Source organism: Vulpes lagopus, chromosome 10 (assembly GCF_018345385.1).
Source record: "Vulpes lagopus strain Blue_001 chromosome 10, ASM1834538v1, whole genome shotgun sequence".
NCBI lineage: Eukaryota > Metazoa > Chordata > Mammalia > Carnivora > Canidae > Vulpes > Vulpes lagopus.
Window position 1 is genome coordinate 98,336,593 of NC_054833.1, and position 19,862 is coordinate 98,356,454.

General features: G+C 43.7%; 1 long non-coding RNA gene across 3 annotated transcripts in view; it reads right to left on the reverse strand.

Annotated features, from left to right (window-relative positions):
* Positions 1 to 19,862, reverse strand: part of LOC121499335 — a 46,153-nt gene that overhangs the window by 11,145 nt on the left and 15,146 nt on the right. For all 3 annotated transcript variants that reach the window (XR_005990096.1, XR_005990098.1, XR_005990097.1), the window contains exon 3: positions 16,912 to 17,067. This is a non-coding gene — a long non-coding RNA (uncharacterized LOC121499335). The remainder of the gene's footprint in view (positions 1 to 16,911; positions 17,068 to 19,862) is intronic.

The window sequence follows — 19,862 nt, forward strand, 5'->3', positions numbered from 1 at the left end:
GCCGTGTGACTCAGAGGTCCAGGCCCGGCTCCGGGAACCAGTGTGGCTGAGCCCCTGCTTGGACTGATTTAGTCTGAGATGTTACCACTCTTCCTGGCAAAGCCTTTAACATTCAGAGACGAGAAGGGCCGTGAATTCAATCAGAACATAAAAGATAGGTTGATAATTCTCACAGCAAGTCTTGCCATTGTCAACAGTAATGGAAGCTGTCAAATGTTTAGCCTCCACTATGAGCTAAGCACTTTATGACCTCACACCTAGTCTGACTGTCTAGACATGATCATCCCCATTTTAGAGAGGAAGAAAAGAAGGCTTATAGGATTGAAGTCAACCTTCTAAGTGACAGAGCCCCAAATCCCATTCTTTCATGCCTGACTCCCAAGTCAGGGCTTCCCCAGTGGAACCTGGTAGAGTATTTTAGAGTCTGACTTTTGGTTGGCTAGGACTGGGCTCTACACTCAGGCTCTCCTCAAGAATGATCTGATTGCTCTCCTCAGAGGGCTGTGTCTGGATCAAACCAGGGATTCTCCTTGCCAGTTCCCAATCCCCAGCCCAAATATTATATCCATTTGAGAAGGGTTTTAAGTCCATAGTGGCCCTTCTTTGTCCAAGGAAGCTGACTGCATGAGGAGTAATCTGCAGGAAAACTTGGAGTCAGAATAATTCCATTTTCTCAAGTTGAGTCTCACATATACTTTCAGATTCCTGGAAGACCCTACGATGAAAAGAAAAGATGTGAAATCTCATGTTGTCTCCACCAAAATGTGGATACACATTCCAGTTCACTGGGGTGCCATATTGGTTGTAGCTTGATGACAAAGGCCAATAAATGAGAGTAGCTACTATTGGCTCTCATGCTTAACATACAGGGCATATTCAATGAACTACAGTAGTTGTTTTTATTCTCATTCTGTAAAAGATGAGCATTAGTGTTCATGTCTGATAGATGAACTGAGAGACTTCTTATAAGGATTCAGCTTCCAAACAATACTATAACCCCCAAAGGAGTCTCACATGCCGTTGCTTTGCACGAAGAGGCAATTAGTACCATTGCCTCTTCAATGTTGTCTTAGACCAAGTAGAAGCCCAATTTTCCCATGGAGTCTTGGCGGGGTGGGGGTGGGGGGCAATGTGTCTTCTGCCCAGAGGATGGAATGAAGCTCTTAATAATAGAATAGAAAACTGGAAAAAAAAAAAAAAAGAGATCAGGGCATATGCTTTTTCTTATGAGAAGCTAACACCTCTCCTGCAGTGGAATTGATTTTTGCCTGCCCGCTCTGAGGCTGCCAGGAGCCATTGTGCCTGCCTGATGCCAGGGTGTTCTCCGCCAAACCATCTCCAGGTGAATCAGAAGTGCACTTACACAATAGATTGTTTGTATGGGGTGCTGTGGTTGCCTGGAGTTGTGGCAACCGTGCATTGGGAGACACTTGAGGCAGAACGAATGGCAAGCATGGGTGTGTTGCAGTCACATCTCCCCGATTTACATCTGCTTAGAATATTTTTAACTCAACACATTTCTCGTTACTGAAACTGAGCCGGAGCTGTCACTTACAATTCCAGATAGAGCCAGGCCTGACTCTGTTTCCTATTTTCCAGCAGCCAAAGGCCCACACTTCAGGACTCATTTGAGTGATTATGGAAAAGATGAAGTCGTTGTAGATTTCATCACCGGCAAGGCCTGCCATGTCTTGTAAGTGACTTGATATTTACACAGATCAGGCTTTGAAAATAATGAACTCCCAGGAAATATATAGTGGACACACTTCACTAAGTCACAAAGAAGGAAATGCTTGATATAAGGGATGAGGCTAAGGTAGTCTTTCCCAAACTGTGCTGTGAAACCTTCCATGAATATTATCTGTTACCAAATAGTGGATGCATATTATTGCCCCATCTTAGAGGCTCCTAAAGTACATCAGCAAACAAAAGCTTCTAAAGTTGCAAAGCCTTCATCTCAGGGTTTTCTGGAAGTCTTTGCTCATGGAAACTTTTTTTTTTTTTTCCCACAAGGGGCACCTATTACCTAGAATGCCTTCTAGGAAATAACCAGCCAACAAAACAGCATCCACTGTTGCAGAGGCCCGGGAGCACTTTTCCTCTTGATCTGCAAGTCCTCAGAGATGTCTCCCAAACAGAAGTCCTGCTAAGTCGATTTAGCTGGCCATAATTATTTCACGCTACTCAGATTTTCAGAGAAGGAGCTGAGAGGCTGGAGTAAAATCACCCTCAAAAATACAAAAGAAGTTTTGGACGTTTTTGTCATGGTTCTCTGTCTTGGTCTATTTGAGCTGCTAAAACAGAATACCATGGACCAGGTGGCTTAACCAACAAACATTTATTTCTACAGTTCTGGAGTCTGGGAAGTCCAAGATCAAAGTCCCAGCAGATTTGGTGTCTGGTGTGAGGGGTGCCCACTTGTTGGTTCATATGGCCATCTGCTTGCTGTGTCGTCACATGGCAAATGGGCTGCGGGAGCTCTCCGAGGTGTCGTCTTCCAGGGCACTGATCCTATTCCTGAGGTCTGCTCCCTCATGCCTGATTGCCTCCCAGAGGCCCCACCACCGAATACCATCTCCTGGGGGATTAGGTTTCACATATGAATTTTAGGGGAACACACACATTCAGTCCATAACACTATCTAAGTTAATATCTCAGAAACTAAGTCAAAAGTCCAGGAGGAAGACCAATCATGACCTTGATACAGTTGTAGGCAGGACCTTGGTCCCTGACCTGAGTCATTAGAATAAAGTCTAAATCCCTCTTTCTTATTAGCAATGGTGTGATGCTAGGCAACTCTCTTTGCTTCCTACAGCCTCACAATCTTGATCTTCTTTAAAGTGAGGACAACATAATAATAACAATAGTATCAGCCTGTGTGATAAATGAGATAAAGGATAAATTTATCATGAGGATAAATGAGACTAGAAGTGTAAACCTGTTAGAAGTGTAAACCTGGACCTGTTAGAAGCCTTCGATAAATGTTGGCCATTAGAACTATTTGCTATTTTTCTGATTCTCTTGCTTTCTCATGGCAATGAACACCGAAGCCCTTAGACAGTGAAATTATTTTATTCCAAGGCAATGAATATAGAGGCCTCCTGACTGAGGGGAATAGGGACCCTGAGATGTGGAGTCTGTGGTGGCTGCCCTGGAGAGGAGAGAAAGTAGGCCAAGGGGCTGGGACTTGTGCCAGACAGAGAAAGAAGAGCATAGAAGCAGCCCTGAGGCCTAACAGTCACATACAAAAGGAAGGGACCTGATGGCCGCCAAAACAAACTTGTAAAACATTGCGGCAAAATGCCACTGAGCTACCTACAAAATGCTGGCCATACCTTCAGGGAAAAGTAGAAACAGCTATGCAATTTGGTTGCTTCATTTTTCTCTTGCATGTCTAGTTTAGTTGTGTGAGTTTTTTTTTTTCTTTTAACAGAACTTTGCTATTATCTGGGCCTTCAAGTTTTTCAAGGATAGGCAGGCCTCTCTACATTACTTAATGTTACACAAGGCATGGCATACAGGTCTGAAAAAAATGGGTACTCGCCACCTATCAGGAGCCTGCAAGAGTGTCTATGGGGCAGTGGGTGACAAAGTCAGGGCTGGACTCATACATTAGCTTCCCATGGCTGCCATGACAAATTACCACCAAGAGGGGGCCTTCCTACAAGAGCTGGAATTAAAGTGTCAGCTGGCAGTGCTGCCTTGGAAGGCTCTAGGGGAGGGTCCTTCCTTGCTCCTTCCAGCTTCTGGTGCTGCTGGCATCTTTTGGCTTGTGGCCTCATATAACTTCAATCTCCACCCCCATCGTTACATGACCTCCTCCCCGTGTGTGTCCTCTGTGTCCTCTCTTCTAAGGACACTTCCGTTGGATATACTGCCCATTCGTAGAGAGTAGGATTTCATCTCAAGACCCTAAATGAGTTACATCTGCAAAGACCCCGTTTTCAAATAAGGCCATAGTCTGGGGTTCCAAGTGGACATGAATTTGGGGGGCGGGGAATCCATATTCAGCACACTCCCACTTAGGAGCATGAGGCAGAAGTAATGAGGGGTGTGGTAACGGGCCAAGGGAGGACTGGTCACTCAGTAGGAAAAGGACTATTGAATTAGTAAGTGGAGTACTTTATGCTCACAGTGTCCATGTGTCCTCTCACTGGATGCTCATGATAATCACGTTGGGTGAGTGCCACTGCTACACCTGCTCTGTGGGGGAGAGGGAATGAGGGCTCGGCCATGCTGTGGGACTTCCCCGGGCTCACACATCTAATTAGTGGCAGTCAGCTCTTGAGCACAGGTCCGCGTGCCTTTGACACCCATGCTCTGAGACTTTGTGGAAGATAAAAGCCATACACCACAGTTCTTTGGGGCCTGTTACACCTCGCACAGAAGACCGATGCTAAATATTTGACCAACTTTTGGTTGACTGTAAGACTGTGTAATGCTTACCTACAAAGCATTTTCTTTACACTGCTCAAGAGCTCATGCTCCCCCTTCCCCTTTCACCCTGCACTATCTCCAGCAAACATTTCCTCTACATTCCCCGTAGGCCTGACATTAGATTTATCATTTCCAGATCATTCTCTAATTGGAGATGAGCCCCTGAAAGTCTATGTGAGTAGCACCAAGGCCAAAAAACAAAAAGGCAAGCAAACAAACAAAGAAGTGAATATGCTGTTTGGGGACAGGCCATCTGGGTGCCAGGCTTGGGGCTGTCACTGAAGTGTCATGTAAATTCTTTCAGGTTTCCGGGCCTCCATGTCCTCAGGTGAAAAACAGGGGCTTAGAGGAGAGTTTTCCTGAGGTCTGGCCCAGCTTCAACCTGCTTCTGCTCCCCACTCTCCCACAGCTGTGGTATCTGACAGGAAGCAGTCTGGTGTCTCAGAATGAAAACTGGCTCCCATTTCTGTCTGGCCCTTCTGGCCACAGGCCTTTCTTCTTTGCTTTTTCTCATCCCTGAAGACATCTCAGTATCCAAAGAAATTCATGATCACTTTGATGGGGAACTTTGCTTTTCAGTAGGATATTGACTTTCTCTATATTCTAGGTGATTCTGTATTATGATGTAAGCATCCCCACTGTTCCACCCTTCACCTGCCTGGCCTTACCCAGACCTCAACCAGAGGCAGGAGCCAGAGATGGAATAGACTACCAGGAACAGTCTCAGCCTTGGTCAGGATAATTTAGTGCACAATTAATTCTATTCCAGATATCATACTAAGACTTTAATCTACTTGCGGCTCCCAAACCTGAGCTCATGTGCAGGTCTCTGAGCTGCTGTGAAGGAACAATATCACGTGTGTTCTTGGACCAACCTCAGTGTCCCCTGATGGCTGACAAGTGATTCTTCTGGCAACCACCACACGCTGCCTCATCTCTGCGTTGGACTTTCTGTTTTATTTTTAGTTGAAAAATGAATTGTTACACTCATCCTCTCACCATCTCCCGAGGATTTGCTGCTCCTCGATCATTAGGAGTTGGTAGATTGTCCACTCTGTACACAGAATTGTCCTGGGCACTCTAGAGTAAGCAGAGTGAGTTAGTGGAAAAGAGAGAGGGACTCTGTGAAGGCAAAGGTAAAGGTGAAAGGCAGTCACTATAGTTGCTCTTGCCGTGCACTTCACCACCCTCCTAGTGAGTCTTAGTGGGAAGGTAGGGGCTGGGTGAGTAAGCCTGGGAAAAGTTTCTTGGATGCCTAATCCCAATCATCTCTTGATATTTGCTTAAAAACAAAATGGGGGAAAGGAAGCAGGTAAAAGTAGCTTAGCCTTTTTGATGACCCTTTGGCCTGAGTATTCTCTGCCATTTTGTGAACCGAAGCATGAGGGGCCAGGTGTGACTAGAACTCTCCTTGACCTAAAGAAGAATGCATTGAAAGAAGACAGTTTGTCCTGCCAATGACAGAGTCATAACTATCCACTGATGTACTGATCCGTCTATCCAAAATACCTATTGAGCCTCTACTATATGGTATGTCATATACTAGACTCTGAGGCCATTATATGGGTCAATAATCCACAAATATTTTCTGTAAAAGCCTGGAAAATGAGTATTTTAGATTGTGGGCCACAAGATCTCTGTCACAACTACTCAACTTTGTCATTGTAGTGCAAAAGATGCCACAGATGAAGGTGACTGTGCCAGTAAAACTTTATAAATACATATAGCAAACTGCGTTTGTCCATGGACTATAATTTGTAACCCCTGATGTACTTGAGTAAAGTAGAGCCCATATTAATTGGGGGAAGACATCATATTTTCTTGTCATCATTTGTTTTATGCCTAGCTAGATAGAAAACATAGGGAGTTGAGCAGCAGGAAGAGCTGAGATAATTTCTCAAAAGAGGAGATACTTTAGCTGGGTTTTGAAGAATGAATAATAAATCACCGGGCTAGGGAAATGATACATTTCAGATACAAACAATGAACGGCATTATGTGAGGTTCTAGATGTGGGAAAGAGCATGACCTCTTCTAGAAGCCAGAAGAAGCTCTTGGTGCACTTGGGAAAATGGCAGAAAGGAAAGAGGTATTTCTGTAGCAAGTGCGTTTCTGTAATGAGGCTGATGAAGTCTTGTTTTAGTCTGTTGTGTCAAAAAGGATAGAACCATCCTAAGACCAGGGGCAGGAAGCCCATGACTCCAGCTACCACGGCAACAGTCTCAGCCTTGATCGTGATAATTTGATGCACAGTTAATTCTACTGCTGATATCATTTAAGACTTTAATCCATTTTTAACATTCAGTCCCTTTAAGAACACTATAAAGATAGCATTATCAGACCCATTTTACAAGTAAGGAAACCTAAGCCCATATTGATTATATAATTCATGAAAATTCACATAGGTCTTCAGTGGTAGGAGTTTGGATTGAAGTCTGAGTGACTTCAAAGTCTATGCCCTTATGCACTAGTTCAGCTATTTTCAAACTTAAATATGCATAATAAAAACTTGGGGGGGGGGTCTATTAAATGCAAATTCTTAGACCTGCTCCCAGAAGGTTTGGAATCACTGGTGTGGAGCAGGGCCTGGGACTTTGCTAAAATGCACACTAAAAGCAAACACTTCAGGTGACCTCCGTGTAAGTGGTTCTTGGGAACTGCACTCCATACAACAAGTTACTCTATACCCTAAGCTCATATGCAAAATAGGGTGGCCAACTGTCTAGGTTTGCACATAGAGAGTCCCTCACCCCAGGAACTAGGGTCAGCTGATGAGCCTACAGGCCTCACTCAATCCACACCTATCATTCTGAGCTCGATGCCTGGCACGTGGCTGATCCTTGAAAAATATTTGTGGAGTGAATGAATGAATACAGCTTACAGAGGAAGCCCAGGGTTGATTGGCAAGGCTTTCCTGCAGCAGGGAATGTGAGGGAATCGTCAAGAGCTAACTCAGAGGGACAGCTTCTTCTGCTCCCCTGAGGAGTTAGTCACAGCCCCGGAAAAAGTGATGCCTCATCATGTTCCCATTTGTGCTTACGTGTTCAGGCGACGCTTGTCCTTAATGCAAGAAGAAAGGAGAAGGCAGGAATAAATCTTTTCTGTCATGGCTACTCTTTCTGCCTTTCTATTGCCCTCCCCCAGACTCACAACCGTCCCCTTCCCCTTCTGCAGCAAGACCTATCCACTGGGCAGCAGGGACTGTAGGAGGGACCCTGATGGTGAAAGACCACATCCTGTTATCTTGTCCAAGGCCTGCCTCCCTTCTGTTGATGATACTCCTTGGCAAGTCAATGACACTCTTAGGACTTGAGAAATAGCATGTAAAGTAGGGGGCCAATGACTCCCTTTCCTGGTTATCTCACCGGGTTGGCATGAGGTGCTTGCATGTGGACAGGGCTATGTGGACAGCAGAGCCAGCAAGGCTCAGATAATAAAATATATTTTTATCGTAAATATCTGTTTATTCATCACCTACCTACTCAATGGGTGTATTTTTTTTTAAAGATTTTATTTATTTATTCATGAGAGACACAGAGAAAGAGAAGCAGAGACACAGGCAGAGGGAAAAGCAGGCTCCCTGTAGGGAGCCTGATGCAGAACTCGATTCCAGGACCCCTGGGATCATGACCTGAGTCAAAGGCAGGCAGTCAACCACTGAGCCACCCGGGGCCCTCAGTGGGTGTTTTGATGCTCCTGTTCAGAGGTAAGGATGGCCACAGGCTTTGGGGATCTCACTAGTTTAGAACTTCAGGTGTGTAGGGGAGTCAGGCATGTAATGAATAATCACATTCACAAGATATATGTACAATCATCATAGTCATATGAGACCTTACAAAGAAAAGAAGAGGGCTTTGTCAGACCCCATAACATGGGGACCTGGCCCAGTCTTGGGGTTCATGAAAGGTTCTCCTGAAGAAATAGCACTTAGGGTGAGGTCCAAGGGTTGAGTCGGGGTTAGCCAGATGAAAAAAGGGAAGAATGGCATTCTAAAAGAAAGGGACAGCGTGTGCAAATACATGTTTATGAAGGGCAGCAAAACTTTCTACCATAACCTTTCTTTGCTTCCTTTTCTTACTTTCCTCCCTTCTTCCCCCTCTTTCTGTCCTTTTCCCCTTCTCCTTCGAATACTGTTCTTGTTTTCCTTCTGATGTGGTTACTGTGTATCAATCTATGCCCTGTCCTTATTAACTAGATATCATTCCCCAGGCTACAAATGGGCTCCCAAATCATTAAATGCTGTATGCTTTCCTTCCAAACCTCCATCTCTGTATGCCCGGACATGAATGTGGGGGTTCATTGGTGCAAAAAGAAAATATAAAGCCCTGAGGAGCTCCTCACTATGTTGCAGATGTCTCTCTCAAGAACAGGATTTCTGGCCCTGCCCTTGCACCAGGTCCCAAGCCCTCTCTGGGCTCCTGGTGGGCCCTGGGGTCTTGAGGAGGGCAATGCAGCCACCATGCAACTGGCTCAGCTTGCACATTTGGCAATGAGTTTGGAAGACATATCTCTGGGAGGAGAAACAAGTGGCATCTTCGGGGAGAAACAGAACTCTCTTTTCACATAGTTCGCTCTGATTTGTGCTACATTAAAATAAACCTTCCGAGTCAGCTTCTGGTGCGAGCCCTAGGACTCTTCTAAATGTATTGTTTTCACAAAGACGTTTTCATTGTTAATCAACGGGCGCCATGGATTTGACGCTCTGGTATTGGAGTACAGGTTTTGCAGCTATTTATTTACTGAGAGGGAAACAGAACAGTGGTTCCATTTGCCACTCCTGAATTTATTGTCAGTCCTTCTGTGTGGTGTAAAATTTGTCCTCGTCTTCAACAGCCCTCAGAAATAAGCATTCCAAATATATTCTCCTACTGTACAAAGATGTGCTGATGCCTCTCCTTGCAATTTTGCAAGAGAGGATGGGAAATACTAGATCTAAGTGGTAGGAAATGATTCTTGGGAAGAATACAAAAAAAAAAAAAAAAAACACCCTGGGGCCTTTGTAAAACCTGGGAAATGCCAGGAATCACAAAGGTGCCACTGGCGTGGGCCGCTCCCCAGGGCCTGGGTTAATCACTGCAGACATCAGGGAGCCCGGAGGGAGGGCTTCCCAAGACTACGACAGCAGTGAACAGTAATAGGACACACATCTCTACAGGATAATCACAACTAATGGTCAACCTGTAGGCCCACCACATTGTCTATTCACACCTACCACCTGGCAGCTCATGCCCTTCTCTCTCCTCTGCCAAAGTAAAGGGAAATGTTTGGATGTCGACTAGAGAATTAGGATTATTTAAAATCAAGCAATCTGGAAGTCCCCAAACCTTCCTGCCCAGTTGCAAGAAGCTTCCTGAAAACAAACAGGAAATGAGACGGGTTTCCCACCATTTACCCCCCAGCCAAAGGTACACTAGTGGAGGGCCTAGCTCCCTGGAGCTGACTGAGCACATCTCTTCCCAAATCAGTGTGAAATCAGCCAGGGTGGGAACATTTTCACCAGGAAAACTGTTAATTGCTACAAATCAGAACTTCATTTTTTTTTCTCAATTTGTCAGCATATTCATGCCGAATACCACACTGCTATCCATTCTCTCTCCCCAGATTGCACACCCATTTATTTATTTATTCATCCAAGCCATATTTATTGAGCTCTTATTATGTGCCAACACTCTGATGTAGGAAATCCAGTTTCCATTTTAGCTGCGTGAAAACTGAAGGTCAGAGAAGTGAGCTGGTTTATGCACCCAGTCCCAGCCCCCTGCCCAGCACTAGGGTTAAGAGAGCAATAGACAGCCAAGTCTCTGCTCTCATGGAGTTTACATCCCTTCCACTTTTAAATCTGCATGTGTTGTATAATTATTCATTTTCCACTTTTATGAAAAATTTAAAGGCACGTGAAACTGTATATCAGGGCTTCAGATAAGATGAAAGAAGCAATATGGTTACAATGAACGAGTGCCTTCTCTCCAAAAGCAAAGCATTCTATGTGACATTGGGAAGAGGAAGGGTCTTCTTGTATGTTTGGTTTCCATTCATAGAACTGATTATCAGAAAGCTTCATAAGTAGACGCCCCGAGTAGGAGCTCTAGTACCCCCTTTATGCGTGAGAAATCTGTAGAGGTGGACAAGCAGAGGCAAGGTTATATCTTTAGAAAGTGGGGTAAGAGTAGAGATTGATGCCGGTGACCCCAAACGGGACTATGTAATCCCAGGGGCTTTGTAAATAGGAAAGTGTTTTATAAAAGCCGGCCTTAATTGCCATGATTGTTAGTCTTCAGTGTTACTATTACTACTACATTTTAAAATAAAAGCATATGACCTTATGATACCAAACACAATCCTGTAATTCCCTTTTCTGGAAGAAAGAGCTCCTGTAACTTTTCAGGTGTCCAGTTCCCAGATCAGCCCTCAGCACAGTCTCCTAGGGCATTGGGGTGGGGTGGGGATTTCCTACTCCATGAGCTGGAAGGCCAGGGTTTGCAGTGAGTGCCAGTGCTCTGCAGTGGCTGGGATGATAAGCAGAAGATTTCATTGGCTTCCCCCAATCCAGCCATTGGGATTTGGCCAAATCAGAGCCATCACGGGACCCTGAACAAGAGATGAGCAACATCTGCTAGAAATCGAGCCTTCTCCCCCCATCCACACAGTAAACCACTCTTCCTAGCAAAACAAAATGTTCCCGTTTATAATTTTTTTTAAAAAGAAAGTCATGCGAGGCACCAATGTGGTGCTGAAGCTGGTTGTGTTCAAAAACTCCAAAAATGATAACAAATGTTTTTATTTTATTTCATTTTATTTTCCAAACCATATAGACTTGCCAGCTCAATGCATCACTGCTTGTTTATTCTAGAGCAGCTGTCGGCACCCTGATAATGCTATAGTATCGTTCAAGTGCAGACTGCCAAACCACAGTATATGGAAATCATCTCACAAATTGAAAGAAAAAAAATAATAAAACCCCACTTCAGATTCCATCGGTGAACTTCTGCAAGGAAGAGGGTCGGATAGGGGGTGTGGAATCCTATAAATAGTCTTAAACTTCAGTATTGTTTTAACCAGGATAAAGTGTGACTCGTCTGGTTAATCACAACTAGTATTTGACCTTTACAAAGGTACAATTTATGTTTCATTGCCGAGTACAACTTGGCGTTTTCTTCTTTTAATTACTAAACTGTGATTCAGAAGTCAGCCACAAGAAAACAGTTTAGAAACTTGATTCCCTATAGGTTTTAGGCACTTTTTATGTATTTATTTGTTTTGACCATGAAAAAATAACCACTCATGACAGAAGTAGCCAGCCAAAGACACATATCTTGGCCTTGTGTCCTAGGATCACCCGAAACTTTTATTAGAATCAGTTGACCAAGTCTTGCCCCTGTGTCCTGCATAGAGAAGAGTAAGTTTAGCAGATAATCTAACCACAAAGAAAAATCCCCCAGTTGGGAGGAAGTGGCTCTGCCGTAATGGATAGAGTGTTGTGCCTCTATTTGCCCTATGGACCAAAATTCTACCTACTACAACTTCTTTTATTGTCCATATATGATTCCTTTCTAGTCCAGAGGAAGACAGACATAGCTAAGCCGTCCTGTGTACAGGGCACTAAGCTTTATCTCATTTAATCCCCACCAGGCCTCAGTGAGGTGGGCAAGATTATCCCCCTTTGACAGATGGGGAAACTAAGCCTCTGAGCAGGGGAGTAATTAGTCCAAGGCTGTTGTGGGTTGAATTGTGTCTCCAAAAGGAATGCAGAAGTCCTAATGCTGGCAGATGTGACCTTATTTGGAAAAGGTTCTTTGCAGATAGAATTGAGATGCGAGTTATGATGAAGTCACACTGGAGTAGAGGTGCCCCTTAACCTAATATGACTGTGTCCTCCCAAGATAAAGGAGGAGAGGGGTGCATGGGGGACTCAGTTGGTGAAGTGTCTGCCTTTGGCTCAGGTCATGATCCCAGGCCTGGGATGGAGCGCCACATGGGGCTCCCTGTTCAGTGGGGAGCCTGCTTCTCCCTCTGCTCCTCCCCCTGCTCGTGCTCTCTCTCGCTCTCGCTCTCTCTCTCTCAAATAAAATCTTAAAAAAACACAAAAAAAACCAAAAAAACGAAGAAGAAACACTGAGACAGACACACAAACAAATGCCTCGTGAAGACACAGACACTCTTAGAGGGAGATGATGTGAAGACACACAGGAAGAATGCCATGTGACCTCGGAGGCAGAAATTACAAGGAAAACCAAGGAATGCCTTACCAGCAACAGTAGAAGCTAAGAAAAAGGCGTCGGACAGATCCTCCCATCCAGGCTTCAGAGAGAGCTGGGCCCTGCCAACATGTTGATTTGGGATTGCCAGCCCTCAGAACTGTGAGAGAGTAAGTTTCTGTTGTTCTAAACCACTTTGTGGGAATTTGTTATGGCAGCCTTGGGGCTAATACAAAGGGTTAATATGCTTTGGACACCTTCCCAAAGGTGGGTATCCTTTGGCTGGGTATCCTTTCCCTAAGGTGATAAAGAGGGCTACTTTCTGTGCAGCAATCCCAACACATTTCAAAGAATTCAGAAGATAAATGGGAAACATGCAACGGGGATGGGAGAAGCGGGGACTCCCTCCATGCGGCCAGTTGCTCCTTATGGACCGAATGTTTTCTGCACAACACACACCTTACCAGGTGCCAGGGATTCCGAGATGAGTCAGCCCCGGTCCCTGCCCTGGGGAGCAACGATCCAATGACACTGGCATTATTATCCACAATATATGGATAGGTCCCTAAGAATGGAGATGGAATCGTTAAGGAAATCAATGGAGCTTGGATGCCGAACATCTTCTTAGAATAAGAGATGTTTAAAGCAGTGTGTGATGGCTATGTGGGATTATATCAGGGAAAAGAAGAGGTGGCAACTGAGGACCAACTCCAGATAAGGATCTCTGGCAGTGATGTCCACACTGGGGAGGTCAGAGGGCACTGAAGAGAAAGGCTAGCTGGTGCACAAGCGATGCATTGGCAAGACAGCAAAGCCGTGAGCCTCCGCAGGAAGGGCTTGAATGACAGGGTGAGGAGTTTTGTGGGGTTCTGGTAGCCCACCACAGGTTTTGCAGAAAGGATAGACAGGCAGGGTGCCCAAGCTGGTTCTGAATGACTAATCCAGAAGGAGAGGAGCTTGAGCAGCCAGCAGCTGGGCCCAGACTCACATTAGGGTAGTGGCTTTCTCAGATTAGTTAATTCCTCTGGAACCAGTCTAGCCAGACTGGGTGCTGGGGATCCGCTGTCACGTAGCCAAACCTGTGGGCCCCCAAGTCTTGATATATCTATCCACCCTTCTCTCAAGGGACATGACACCACCTAAGCACCAACACAGGTCATTTTGATAATGTGCTCATTATCATCTCATTTGTCAAGAAAAACCCTACCAATGAGAAACCACACCCCAGTCTGGGGGCCTCTGGGTAGTGGGTTTCGGGAATGAAGAATCATTGTGCTCACACAAAAAATTATTTGGGGTTCTCCAAAGTCTTTAATATTCACTTAGCAAATAAAGTGCATTCCTCATTGCATGTTGCAATTCTGATTTCTTCTGGATTTAAGACTTACACCAATTGTGTAAATAGTTAAGTCTCCCATGTTTTCCAGCATGTTTATTAAATGTCTGGTTTGTGTCATTTTATGAAGTATTTATTTTGTCGGGCATTGTGTTAGACTTTCACATCATTTTGAAGCTTTGTGTTTCTTATCTCATTTAATCCTAACAGCATCGAGTATCATAGTCTCTCATTTGCAGATAAGGAAACTAAGGCCCAGTGAAGGTAAAGGACTCCTGCAAGGTCAACTAGATGGTTCAGTGGAGCACAGGCCTCCAATGCTGGTCTCTTGATTCCAACCTCTGTGTTTTGACTTATTATGCTACTTTACCCAAAAACCAAAAGGTGAATGATTCCAGGACCATAAAAGAACATTTATGATCATTTATTGGCTTAGAGAGGGAGAAACCCCTCTTAAAATATCCCGATCCTCTGACCCCTACCTATTGCCTAACACACAACACACGTAGCTGAGCCCATGACAACATCCTCACCCTTGAAAAGGGCCCCAGGAACAGCTTGAAATGAAGATTGCCAATCTTTTAATGCTTTTATCTAAGAAAATATGGGGAGTAGAATCTTTGCAAGGCATTCTAGGTAGTGACACTATAGGTATCTCTCACTCTATGTAGTAATTGCTTCGCTGAAAAGTTTCATGTAATTGACTACTGTTAAATCCCATATGATTTAAAATTCATTAGCGGAACTTCTATTGAAAGTAGTTCTGGGGACACCTTGGTAGCTCAGTCAGTTAAGTATCTGCCTTCAGCTCAAGTCATGATCTCAGGGTCCTGGGATGGAACCCCACGTCAGGCTCCCTGCTCAGCAGGGAGTCTGTTTCTCCCTCTCCCTCTTCTGCCCCCAACTCCCAGCTCATGCTCTATCTCTTTTGCTCTCTAACACTCTCTCTCAAGTAAAGTAAAATCTTTAAAATATATGTAAAAAAAATTTTTTTTAATTACCTCCCGTTAGGTCTGCGCATTCTGAATATTTGGGTCTCAGTTTTCTCATCTAAACACACTGAACTAAATGTCCTATGCATTAGTTTCTGCTTCTGAAACTCAAACACTCTCCTATCCCCCAGAGTTTGTAGATATGTGGAAGTCTAGCATTAAGCTAGAAATGACGAAGAGAGTCCCTCTTTCCAAACACACAAAAACAATTCTAGCCAAGAAAGAGAAGAGAAAATAAACAGATTTCTGAAGACATTATAAAATGTTTATTACACAGACCAGTATGTCAAGCTGTATGCATGTCGGTCATTGGAGTCCTCACTGAGGACGTCAGCTATACTCAGAGAGGAACAAAGAAGCTAGGCAAATAATTCAGCCATTAGAAAATAATTCCCTTTCTATACTCGACCTGACTCCAAGTGAGGTGGTGAACCGCTTGGAGAAGTTGCTTCTGGGGGAGGAAAGAGTGGTCTTCCCAAAGACAGACCAGACCACACCCAGTAGAGTGTTGGCTTACAGGCTGGCTCCACCCTGACAGCTGACTTCCCAGATGCTGGTAACTTGCCACCAGGACCCAAACACTGAGCAAAACACATGAAGTCTCAGGCTTGGTTAGGATTGCTGGATGGGACTCTAAATACTGATCAGCTCCACCAAAGACTGACCCACAGTAGTGAAGGCTTGAATTTTATTTAGTTTATCTCTGCCCAATTCTTCTGTCTCTATCTTCTCTGACATAGTTAAAATTACTGGGATAAGGATAACTCTATACTTTAGTAACTGTTTCCTTCAGAAAATTTCTAGAATTCTCTAAACCTCCCTTTTCTCATCTTTAAAGAAAGCAAATGGTTGCTATGAGGATCAGATAAGTACACACCAAGCACTACCTCTGGTCCACAGAAAGCACACCATAATTTGGATACCTTTGTGGTTTCTGTTGGAGTAGCAGTGAAGGTGGTGCTAATAGTGGTGGTGGTAGTGATGATGATGATGATGATGATGATGGTAGTAATGATAATGGTCATAGTGGTGGTGGTGGAAGTTGTTAACTGTGACAGTCTTGGAGCTAAGACATATGCTCGTTGGCTATCCACATCCACTCTCCCATCAGTCTCTAGATCTACCCTATCTCTAACCATCATTCTTCTCTTGGTGTCTACATATCTCTACTCACCTAATATGTTTATCTTGCCATCTCCCTTTCTGCTCAGTCCTCTTCCCAAATTGAGTCCTCCAACCCCGGATGCATTCCACATGCCCCACTAAACCCAGACAGTATACTAGTGGCTCTGTTTCCCTGCCATATGTCACCACTTTTCTACTCCTTTTCCTCATTTAGAGCCACTACGGCTCTTTTCATTTCTAAGCAAATCATGCCACTGATCCCTAGGAGATGGCTGGTGTGAGAGAGGCAGGTCCAGCTATGCCCTTGTGGTTTCTCACAATATGCCATAAACTACTTCTTACTGGTATGGCCTATCTGCATGATGACCCCCCAGTGTCCAACATCAGCATTTTATATTTGTATGGGGTCTCTAGCCCAACTAGCATAGTGACAATTCCTCTTTCCTGGTGGCAGTCATCTCATTTTGATTCCTATCACATTGATAAGCAACCCATGAACCTGGAACCCCTGGCTGAGAGCAGCCAATGGTATTTAGAACAATACGTTTTTTGAGAGTACAAGCTTTGAAGTCAGGCCAAGAGTTATATTCTGATCCTGACACTATTGGATGACCTTGACCTTGACTAGTTATTAAACTCCAAATAACAGTTGCCTCATCTATACGGTAGAGATACCAGAACCTACTTCTCAGGGTCAGTTGAAAATTAAATGAGACAATATATTTAAAATGCTGAGGTCAGCACCTAGCATATAACAAATGTTCAGTAAATATTGCCCACAGTTATTTCTCCTTGGCTTAAAAATTGAAAGTATAATCCAGCAATACCTCATTAAAGGTCATTCCTCTTGTCTAACTTCACAAAGATGCTGAAGGCCAAGGTGACTTCAGATGACAGTCCCAGCAGTGGAGGCCACAAATGTAGATCCCGAGACCTCTCTGATAAGCAGAGGCAGGGAACGGTACAGTACATGGAGATGAGATCTAGAAAAATAAGAAAATTAGGCCCCGTTTAAATTACCTTTACCCAGCATTAATCACAATGAATGCATCATCTGGTCTATTTTTATACCAACATTAGAGGTCGAAGCCAGTGGAGATTTTGAATTTTTTTTTCTCCTTCTCAAATTACTCAGGACTCAAAGTGGAAAAGATGACCTGTTGGTTTGCTGACTGGATATTTTAGGCAAAGTCACAAGGCACTTTCTCTCCCCAGGACAGAGTAAGGTGATGCTTTGTCAACCACCTGGCTAATTTCATTGCTGTTGACAGGTGATCCTAATAATGTGGTCAGCAGAGTAGGCTGGGGGCTCCTATATGATCTACTCTGCCTCCTGGATTTCCCATACAGGCTGTCTCCATTGATCAGATATAATCGAATAATGGCTGAAATTCTGCTTCTCGATGGGCCCTATAGGCCATTTCTTTATGACATGACCAAATTGGCCATAGCGCATTCAATTTGTTTTAATGGCCAACCCAGAGGCAATTAAGCGGATTGACCGCGCAGCGATCCAAATTGTCCATTAAGAAGGTGGCCAGAACAACTGGACCAAAGATATGTACGCACCATCCACTTATTTGGGGATGTCTAGACTTGGCTGCGCCTTTAATTTTCTTAAAACCCCTGTTGACTAGTTCTGTTAAATGTTGACACTACAGTTCTTTAGAATGAAGCAAAGCAGTTTTGGAAAATAAAGAGGGATTTCTTAGGATGATCCTGAGCCTTCTGATCTGAGAGAGGTAATAGGAAGTAAGCACCTCTTTCGAGCTCTGAAGATTTACAAGGCTATGTGAAATTAAATGCATTGGTGCAGATTGCTACTAATACTCATTTTATGAGGAGGGATTTATCTTTCCACATTAGCAGCCCCCAAGGTTGTGATCTGTCTCTATAATATGGACCTGCATTTGAACAACTGACAATTGACTTCATCTGTTCCTACTTTGCTAATTCACCCTGCAAAGGAAAACTACTATTGCAGGAATTTTAAAGATGAAAAACACACATATTATATTATTGAGTACAATTGATCTTTGAGTACATGTGCATTTAGATATATGCATTTGATTCTTTTGTATAAATATCAGAGACCCCCCCATGCAGAAAGTCTTGTTTATTGGCAGGGGTAGAATGTGTCTGCTAAGATGTCTTCGCCGAGAAGCTTAGCTGTAGAGGACTAGTTTAATTGCCAGCTGAAACAGGCAAAGATACGTGGGATCATTCAGAACAATCCTTGACTTTCATATTGAGCCTGTCAAAAGTTCCTATTTTCCATTTCAGTTGGCACTTTTCCTTTATATATTTGTCATCAGTAGTCACTGGGCAAAATCAAAAGAGAGAGTGTCAAAGTTAGAGTAACTAGTGAATAAAGAAATATATTTCAATTTCATTCCAAACAATAAATTTCTCCCACTGTTTGTTAAAATTAAGAGTTTCATAAATGGATGTTTTGTGTTTTGGCTTTCAAAACACATTTTCATTACAGTTTCATTTTATTCTCCAAGGCTCCTCCTGAGTCAAGTGTGGCTCTCTCCCCATTTGACTGACAGTGTTTTACTAAGTAGCATGGTTATTAGTGGCAAACAGAGGAACCAAGGCTCAGAGCCTGGGATTTACCTGGGTACTCTGGCTTGGTAGCTGTATCTGAAATGTTAAGAAATTACCTGTAGTCACACTGACCATCTATGCCAAGTACACACAGTCTTGGAGAAGGATAACTCATCTTAGCGACCACATCCCCCATGTCTCAATTCACCTGAGTCCACACAATTTTCTTGAGGCAATATGGTATCAAGGTTAAAAGTGAAAAATATCTGAATTTGAATCCAGTCTTTGCTGATCATGAGCCACATCTCAGTTCCTCCTTTCCCTTAGCTATAAACTAAAGATAACAACAGTATCTTCTTCGTGGTTGTTGTGTGCTATCTCCCGACTGGGTTTTTGATGTCTCTCCTGTTTAACAGTATATACTGATTGAACCACTGTGAATACCTGGCACTTAGTATATGTTTGTTGAATGGATGAATGAGGCAGAAACAAGATAAAAATGTCAAGTGCCTGGCATATGGTCACAAATACTCAATATACAATCATTATTAGTAACAAGACTGATAGATCATATCAGAGAGAGAGAGAGAGCGAGAGAGAGACCTAGCGTCTGCATCTCTAAAATGGTCTAAATTGATACTGCTCTCTTAGAGTTGACGGGGATATTGTAGAAAAATCTGTGCAGGATTCCTGGCATGGTGTTTAGTCTAGAGTTTCTCTAGGCTATGATTATGATTATTATTTAGATGTTCTGGGATCCCTCTGAGACTTTGCATACAGGCAGAAAAATGGAAGAAGTTGTTAGCATTCCTAGATGCTCACCATATGCTAGAAGTTTAACCTACAACACAAAAACTAGCCTATATAAAGAGTATTTGCATTCCCATTTGCCAGTCATTGAAACTGAGTCTTAGACCTCTAAAAGGTCACGAATGATGTGACTGGGGTGCCAGTCTGCTTTTCTCTAAAGTTGTTGCTTTTTTCAGACCGCATGTCAATTCAGCTAGTCACTTCTGTTCCTCACCACTTTGGTGCATCTTCTTCTCTAGAATGGAAGCGAGAGAGAATTCTAAGGATGAAGGCCCATGTAAGGACTACTCTAGTTGCTTCTCCGTCGGTTTGAGGAAATGGCAGGAACTAGTATCCTACACCAGCATAGAGCAGGGACTCACTAAATGTCTCTTGAATGGGTGGATAGTTCCCTTCTCAGAGACAGTATCAGGACAGA